Source organism: Schistocerca americana, chromosome 8, assembly GCF_021461395.2.
Source record: "Schistocerca americana isolate TAMUIC-IGC-003095 chromosome 8, iqSchAmer2.1, whole genome shotgun sequence".
Taxonomy (NCBI): domain Eukaryota; kingdom Metazoa; phylum Arthropoda; class Insecta; order Orthoptera; family Acrididae; genus Schistocerca; species Schistocerca americana.
In genome coordinates, this window is record NC_060126.1 from 144776234 (window position 1) to 144785092 (window position 8859).

General features: G+C 45.3%; 1 non-coding gene and 1 pseudogene across 1 annotated transcript; one reads left to right on the forward strand and one right to left on the reverse strand.

Annotated features, from left to right (window-relative positions):
- Nucleotides 1–323: 323 nt before the first annotated feature.
- LOC124546304 lies at nt 324–441 on the reverse strand (annotated as a pseudogene).
- Nucleotides 442–3274: 2833 nt separating this feature from the next.
- Nucleotides 3275–3347, forward strand: Trnar-ccu. Its single transcript has one exon. It is a non-coding gene; the product is annotated as a tRNA-Arg (tRNA).
- Nucleotides 3348–8859: the final 5512 nt, after the last annotated feature.

Consider the following 8859-nt stretch of genomic DNA (forward strand, 5'->3'; position numbering starts at 1 on the left):
TGAACTCCTAAACTTGCTCGGCAGATAGAAGAACCGAGAGTTGACTGGGACTGGAGATATTCGAACAAGAAATGTAATGACAATATTTTTGCAATGTAAGTGATTACAAACTAAACTCCTCCCGAACACGCCAGGAAGGCCCAACGGTACCGACCAGCCGCCGTGTCATCCTCAGGGCAAAGGCGTCATTGGATGAGGATATGGAGGGGCATGTGGTCAGCACACCGCTCTGCCGGCCCTATGTCAGTTTCCGAGACCGGAGCCGTTACTTCTCAATCAAATAGCTCCTCAGGTTGCCTCACAAGGGCTGAGTGCATCCCGCTAGGCAACAGCGCTCGGAAGACCAGATGGTCACCCATCCAATTGCTAGCCCAGCCCTACAGTGCTTAACTTCGGAGATCTGACAGAAACCGATGTTCTCACTGCGGCAAGGCCGTCGTCAGAAGGTGATTACAATTTCTTTAATTTTCTATCGGATGCAATCGTAAAATTTTTTTCTTACGATCCGATCTTGAGTAACTATAATGGAAAACATAAAAACCAAATCACAAATACGGAATTTAAAAATTATTTCTCTTCTACTTGGTAAAGCATGCTCTAAAATGAATATAAAATAAAACAAAGTCTATGCCCGTGGGTCAGCGTAGGATACATGTAATGTACATAAGATGTGTTGTCATACGAACTAGAAGGTCAGGCTTATGCAGGAACACAGGTGACATAAACTGTACATTAGCTTCTTCTTCTTCTTTTTCTTCCACTCCACATGCTACATACGCGCTCCTCTCTATGTGACTTCTAAACATGATGGCTCGGACAGGGTGACAAAGTTCCTCATTGTGGACAGACGGGGGGTTTCCAGTCGAAGAGCACTATCAGGGTGCAGATAGGCTGTGCCTTAATGAGCAGGTAGTTCCCAAGAACACTGAGAGCAAAATTCACCGTGCAAATTTCACTGGGCAATGGCAGCGGCTATGTTCTACCTTGACGGACATAGAAAAAGATAATACCTAACCCCTCAGTGGTTTCTAATCCTGCCTAGTCGCCAACTGACGCAAAGGAGAATTTTTCTGTATCAAGCCGCGTTCAAATTTTCAACAGACTCTTTAGTTTTGGAGAAACTCATAAGTTCTCTCGTGGTGATTATACCATAGAACACTCATACACTACTGGCCATTAAAATTGCTACACCAAGAAGGAATGCAGATAATAAACGGGTATTCATTGGACAAATCTATTATACTAGAACTGACATGTGATTACAGTTTCACGCAACTTGAGTGGATAGATCCTGAGAAACCAGTACCCAGAACAACCACCTCTGGCCGTAATAACGGCCTTGATACGCCTGGCCATTGAGTCAAACAGAGCTTGGATGGCGTGTACAGGTACAGCTGCCCATGCAGCTTCAACACGATACCACAGTTCATGAAGAGTGATGATTGGCTTATGGTGACGAGCCAGTTGCTCGGACACCATTGACCACACGTTTTCAATTGGTGAGAGATCTGCAGAATGTGCTGGCCAGGGCAGCAGTCGAGCATTTTCTGTATCCAGAAAGGCCCGTGCAGGACCTGCAACATGCGTGTAACCAATGGCACCCTATACCATCACGCCGGGTGATACGCCAGGATGGCGATGACGAATACACGCTTCCAGTGTGCGTTCACCACGATGTCGCCAAACATGGATGCGACCATCATTATGCTGTAAACAGAACCTGGATTCATCCGAAAAAATGACGTTTTGCCATTCGTGCACCCAGGTTCGTCGTTGAGTACACCATCGCAGGCGCTCCTGTCTGTGATGTAGCGTCAAGGGTAACCGCAGCCATGGTCTCCGAGCAGATAGTCCATGCTGTTGCAAACTGTTCGTGCAGATGGTTGTTGTCTTGGAAACGTCCCCATCTGTTGACTCAGGGATCGACACGTGGCTGCACGACCCGTTACAGTCATGCGGATAAGATGCCTGTCACCTCGACTGCTAGTGATACGAGGCCGTTGAGATGCAGCACGGCGTTCCATATTACCCTCCTGAACCCACCGCTTCATATTCTACTAACAGTCATTGTATGTCGACCAACGCGATCAGCAATGTCACGATACGATAAACCGCAATCGCCATAGGCTACAATCCGACCTTTATCAGAGGCGGAAACGTGATGGTACGCATTACAAGAGGCATCACAGCAACGTTTCACCAGGCAACACCGATCAACTGCTGTTTGTGTATGAGAAATCGGTTGGAAACTTTCCTCATGCCAGCACGTTGTAGGTGTCGCCACCGGCGCCAACCTTATGTGAGTGCTCTGAAAAGCTAATCATTTGTATATCACAGCATCTTCTTCCTGTCGGTTAAATTTCGCGTCTGTAGCACGTCATCTTCGTGGTGTAGCAATTTTAATGGCCAGTAGTATAGATCTGATTCCGGTATACTATTCTGCAGTATGTAAGGAATCTGGTTATGAGTGCGTCTTTACACTCTGAATTTTCTTTGAAGGAGGAATCTGCATATACTGGCAGTCATCGGAATAAAATGCACCGAAATGTTAGTTTTAGGGGGTTAATACTCCATAGGAATATAAAACTGATTTTAGTTAACTGCGACCTCTTTCTACGTTATATGATCTTGCACGAGCGTTCATGAAAGTGATCGGCACTTGGCTAGCCGGGCTTGAATTGTTGTGTCACTTGAAATTCAGCTCGTCCAGTCATCCATGTTTACATTTTTCGTGTTTTCACTAAGGATGGTGTCCGGAAAGGACATGAACTTTGTCACTCCCCGTCTATCCTCAATTCCATACTACGCCCCATCACTAATGATGGAATGTTAAACACTGAGCTTCCATCCGCTCTCCATTTTCTTAGCTGTACAACCGAAGTTTTAATAGCTATTATTCTGTAACTGCTTAAGCAGCACTCTCGGTAAGCCATGTAACGGTTTCCCTGACATCATGTAAGAAGCAAGTATCATTTTTGTAGTATCATTTCCCGACGGAAACTTCTTGCCGAAAACAAATAATTACAGCAAAAGAAGATGGATAACAAGCAGGATACAACGTGGTTCATCCTGGTGCTCCTCTAACAGTCCGTTGACATTCTAGCTGTTTCTGATGGAGACGGCGAATTATTCACCAGCAACAGATCCCCGCTGGCGGTAGGGGAGACACGCTCACTAACGTGTTCGGGTGACTGCTCTGTCGATTACGTCAGGCTGTCGATTACGCCACGGTAACGCGGTAGATAACGGGTTCACTGGTCCGAAACTACCTCGAGCCCCTGTGGCCTAATGGATAAGGCATCGGTCTCCTAAACCGGGGATTGTGGGTTCGAGTCCCACCAGGGGTAAACATTTTAAATTTGAGTGCTAGTATATTTCTGGAATATTTTACACAGAAATCTACTATCCGAAGTGTAGACCTCTTCAGTTCCAGCCGCTTACGTCAACAACTCTTTCAGTCTTTACACTACTTTCATTCTTCGTGACGCTGTTGTGTATTACAGCCATTCCGATTTACCACTTCAACTTTTTTGTTGCGCTCTGCTTGCGCGCTCTTTGACGGAGGTTAATTTTCTTGCGCATTATGAATTTCATTTGTAGTACCTTATGATAAAAACCTGTGACATTGTTTCACAAAGTATTTTAATTTTTCCCGTTGTGAGCACGCAAGCTTGACACAATACTTTAGCTAAAACGTTGAGCCCTGCAGGAACTTTTAATTTCTTCGTTACTGAAAAGCCTCTACCCGTCCGTAGTGTTAGTGAGTTGTAGAGTTCAGTCACAATGCTGGTCTAATATTCCGTTCGATCGTATTTTGTTGATTAGTCAGTAGCGCGGCATCAAAGTGGGCAAATGTATCTATTGCTGCTGTGTCTCGTGGACGAACAGAGCGATGGTTATTTGCGAATCCATATTCATTTCTACAGAGGAGATTTCTGGCCTGCAGAAAAGTCATCATCCGCGAGGTTCAAGCGTGTTTCAAAATTTAACAATAGACTGGCAGTGATGTGCTTCTGTAGTTGCACGTGAAAACGGGAGTGACCTGCACATTTTTTCTATCACTTGGTACACTTACGTTCTTCCAGCGGCCTACGACACACTGCTGCGGTAAGAGGGGTAAGTTCTTTCTCATTTTCTACGTAGAACGCTGTACGTACCCATCAGGTCCAGTTGCCTTCTCTGTAATGAGCGACTTTAATTAATGTCGGACTGCTTATATTGGACTGTAACACGCATCGACTAGCAGATATATCGGCTCAGGTAACAATTTAGTAATGATGAAAAGAGGACTGGACTTTAAAAAATCAACAGGAAAAAATCAACCTACCGTGAAGTGGGATATTTGAGTATTGATGAATAATGATGCGCGTTCAAAGCTATCAGAGGCTGTGAATACTGGGGTACAAAACTGTGCGCAGTTCATTTGAAGAGGAGTGGAAATCTGTAAAAAGGGGAAAAAAAGAAGTTCGCCAGACAAATATGGGTAGGCTACAAGATGTAGCTGCGAAGAAACCTTGAGTTACAGAACAAATACTTAAATTTACTTTCGAAAGAAGGAAAAAAATAGGTTTAGGAAAAGAAAGGCATACAGCAATATACACCGTTGAGCCAAAACTTTATGACCACTTGTTTAATAGCGTGTTGTACCACTATGCAAACACAATACAGCAGCGATTCTGGTCGGTATGGATTCTACAATTCCTTGACAGTATTCCAGAAGTATGCGACACCAGATGTCTGCGCAGGTAAAGTAATTCCCGCGAACTACGGGATTGTGGTTTACGTGAACGCAACTGGCGCCCGATATGTGTTCCAATGGCTAGAGATCAAGCAAGTTTACTGGCCAAGATATCAATATGAATTCACTATAACGCTCCTAAAACCACTGCAGCACGATTCTGAACTTGCAACATGAACAGTTATCCTGTTGGAAGATGTAATCGTCGTAGGGGGAGACATGGAAGCCCAAGTCAATTACCGCACAGCATAATTGTGCTCTCACCGGCTTCCATTTGGGGCCCAGTGCATGTTTCGTCCAGCCACTAGCCCGGATGAATGACCCAACCATCGACCTGGTTTAACAAGAAATGCGATTCATTCGACAGGCAACACGTTTCTGTTGAACCACGGTGGAAATTTGAAAGCCTTCTACTTACGTTTCAAATCCAGACTTTAATAATAAAATGGGAAGGTACTGTTAATCATAACTCAGGGAGAAGTTGTGATCTAAATGACATCCTGAACATCACAAGACAACAAAAATGACTAAAGAAACGCCACACAAACATTTTTACGTGACAAACGATTTCACTAACATGGGGTTCATGGTGGACAAAGTGATCAGCTGGGGATCGACACACGACACTAACCGGAACACTAATCGCTTCATCTGACTTCATATACGTGAATCCGGGGTATGGCACAAAAACTATGCCACCATCAAGCATCTGTATTCTACTATTCCAAAAGGAAAAATATGGTTCGAAAGAACAGGGTGCTGAGAAACATATATTGGAGCCCTACGCAGTAGCAGCGAATACCTTACCCTCCTGCTGGTCAGGGCGGCACACCACGATGCGTTCGGCGACTGAAGTCATGGACGGCTGCAATCTGTTATTAATCGCACGCGCCCGAAAAATGCAAGTATGCGGTCTCGCGTTCGGTTAATTCGGAACGCAGTTACTTTCCTATGAGCCTCTGAAACCCCGGGGAATTTCAGTGTGCAGGTGGACCCGTTAGCTGGTCTGCCAAACCAATTTGACTCCGTGCCACGACTATGCGTGACGGAATATGTCAAAATGTTTAGACGGCCGACTCAAGACAAATAAGTACATCCACGCATCACTCGTGTGCGTGATGCTAGAAGCAGTACCCCTGACGGTTCAGAAGGTGACTGCCACAGGCTCTAAGTGGCAAGCTAGCAAAGGACACAAGTCTCACCGTTTAAGTAGAGACCTGTAGTTCTTTACTAGCGAAGCACCAGTACGAGAGTGATCTTCTCTTTCTGCCCGCTTTCCTCCTCATCTCGGTAGCAAAAACCCATTTCTATCTTAGACTTCCCCCACTTTAGCACAAGCCAATCACGAGCTGGAGCATGGCATTCGAAGCTCGGAGAGCGCCCTTTGCTCTGCATACACCGATTTGACCATCAGAGACTTTAAAGTTAATTGGGAGAAAAGGAAAAAATATTCAGCTTTGCAGCCTCTTTCCCACATGTTTACACCATGACATTTGCTAACAACATGACCGGGATGGAACCACAGCCCTCTATAAAAAGCTTGTTACCTCTCCTGTTGCGTCAATTTCGAAGTTTCCAAAGAACGGCCATAAACTCGCTAAAAGCCTCGTGCTTTCAAAAATATGTTCTGTTGCGTCAATTTCGAAGTTTCCAAAGAACGGCCATAAACTCGCTAAAAGCCTCGTGCTTTCAAAAATATGTTCTGTAACAGAGTCTGGCCGTTTGGGCGCCAGTGACCTGTCCCACAGAAATTCGCAGAACGCACACAGATATCCCGTCGGCTTCCTGCCTAACAACGCCCCATCCTCTGCTTCATTGCCGGTCTACAATGCGCTGGCCACTACAGCGGCGACTTGTCAGTGCTAGTCATTCTACCTGGACGTAGAGGCCGGCCAACTGGCGCCAACCAACGTGTCTGCACAACGAGACCACAGAACTCGGCCGTCTGGAAATGTTTCCACCCAGGTTCCGCAGAAAAAACGCGCTACCTTCGGCCCACCGTCGCCGTGCTTTTACTGCCGTCGTTTTAAATCGGCGCCCTATTCCTTTGAAAGCAGGTAAAGCTTACCGTTACTCCTTTCCTATAGCACGCAAGCAAGAGCATTAACTACTGCCCACCACTTCATCATGATGTATAAAGTCAAATTGCAATAAAGATCATATTCCCTAAGAACATGAAGCCGCATAACACCAAATCAGAGTGCCCTGCAATCTCTCAAATTCACTGATACTGTATTCACTGCAGTCATCATTGACGATGCAGTTGGTTCAACACAGGAACACGTAGGGGTCGTGTGATGTTGAGCTCCATATTCAGCAGTGGCCTTTGAACGGTCTGCTCTGAAACACTTGTGCCTACACCAGCATTGTATTCTGTCGTCAGATCTGCCACAGATCGCTGCCTATCCGGGTTAACAGTGGTGGATCCTCCGACCTATATCCTTTGTGATGACACGTGGTCGTTCAAAATAACATACAATCTACTCATTATTTTACAATCCTTCCATCACTTTCCATAGGTGCTCACAACAATAGTACGGCAACAGGCGACCAGCTTCGCCGTTTCAAAGGTTCTCTTTTCCAGCCGCAGCGCCACAACAATGTGTCCCGTGTCAAAACCGATTACATCAATGGATTTCCGCATTTGCGGCTCATACCTTCGCTATATTGGTTGCCCAGTGTGTAGTGCCAACAGTAAAATTCGGAGGCGGTGGTGTTATGGCGTGGTCATGTTTTTCATTGAGGGGGCCTACACCCCTTGTTTCGCGTGGCACTATCACAGCATAGGCTTACAGTGATGTTTTAAGCACCTTCTTGCTTCCCACTGTTGAAGAGCAATTCGGGGATGGCGACTGCATCTTTCAACACGATCGAGCAACTGTTCATAATGCACGGCCTGTGGCGGAGTGGTTGCACGACAATAACACCCCTGTAATGGACTGGCCTGCACAGAGTCCTGACCTGAATCCTATAGAACACCTTTGGGATGTTTCGGAACGCCAACTTTGTCCCAGGTCTCACCGACCGACAGCGATACCTCTCCTCAGTTCAGCACTCAGTGAAGAATGGGCTGCCATTCCCCAAAAAACCTTCCGGTACCTGATTGAACGTATGCGTACGAGAGTGGAAGCTGTCATCAAGGCTAAGGTTGGGCCAACACCATACTGAATTCCAGCAATACCGATGGAGGGTGCCACGAACTTAAGTCATTTTCAGTCTGTGTCCGGATACTTTTGATCACATCGTGTATATTAGCGCATAATAGGTGTAAAACATAGCGTACGGCTACAGATAAATAAACGTTGAATAAAACGCGTTTACTACCAGGAGAGCAATGCGTGTTGGCTTTAATGACTACCGTAGTAAAACATTGTCAAATGATATTTCACAAAACCCAAAGAAATTCTGATCGTATGTTAAGGCTGTTAGTGGCACCAAAGTTAGTGTCCAGTTCCTAGCGAATGAGACAGTAAGACAAGAACTGAAATTGAGTGTATCAAAGCAAAAGCTGAAATGCCTAACTATGTTTTTCAGTGTTCCTTTACAAAGGTACAAAGGAAAACCCAGGAAAATTGCCCCAATTTAATCCTCGTACCGCTGAAAAGATGAATGAAATAAGTATTTGTGTCAGTGGTGTTGAGAAACAGCTGAAGTTGTTAAAACTGAACAAAGCTCCAGGCCCCGATGGAATCGCTGTCAGATTCCATACGGAACTTGCGGCAGAGTTAGCCCGTCTTTTGTCTATTATCCATCGCAGATCCCTCGAACAAAAAACCATGCCCAGTACTTGGAAAAAAGTGAAGTCACACTCGCCTAGCAAGAAGGGTAAAAGAAGTTATCCACAAAACTATCGTCCAATATTGTTGACACCGATTTGTTACAGAATCGTGGAATATATTCTGAGCTCGAACATAATGAGGTGTCTTGAACAGAATGACCTACTCAGTGCCAACCAGCATGGATTCCGAAGACACTGATCATTTGAAACCCAATTCGCACGTTTCTCACGATATACTGGAAGCTTTAGTTCAAGGCAACCAGGAAGATGTAGTGTTTCTTGATTTACGAAAAGAATCTGACTCAGTACCACACGTACACCTATTGTCAAACGTAATATCATA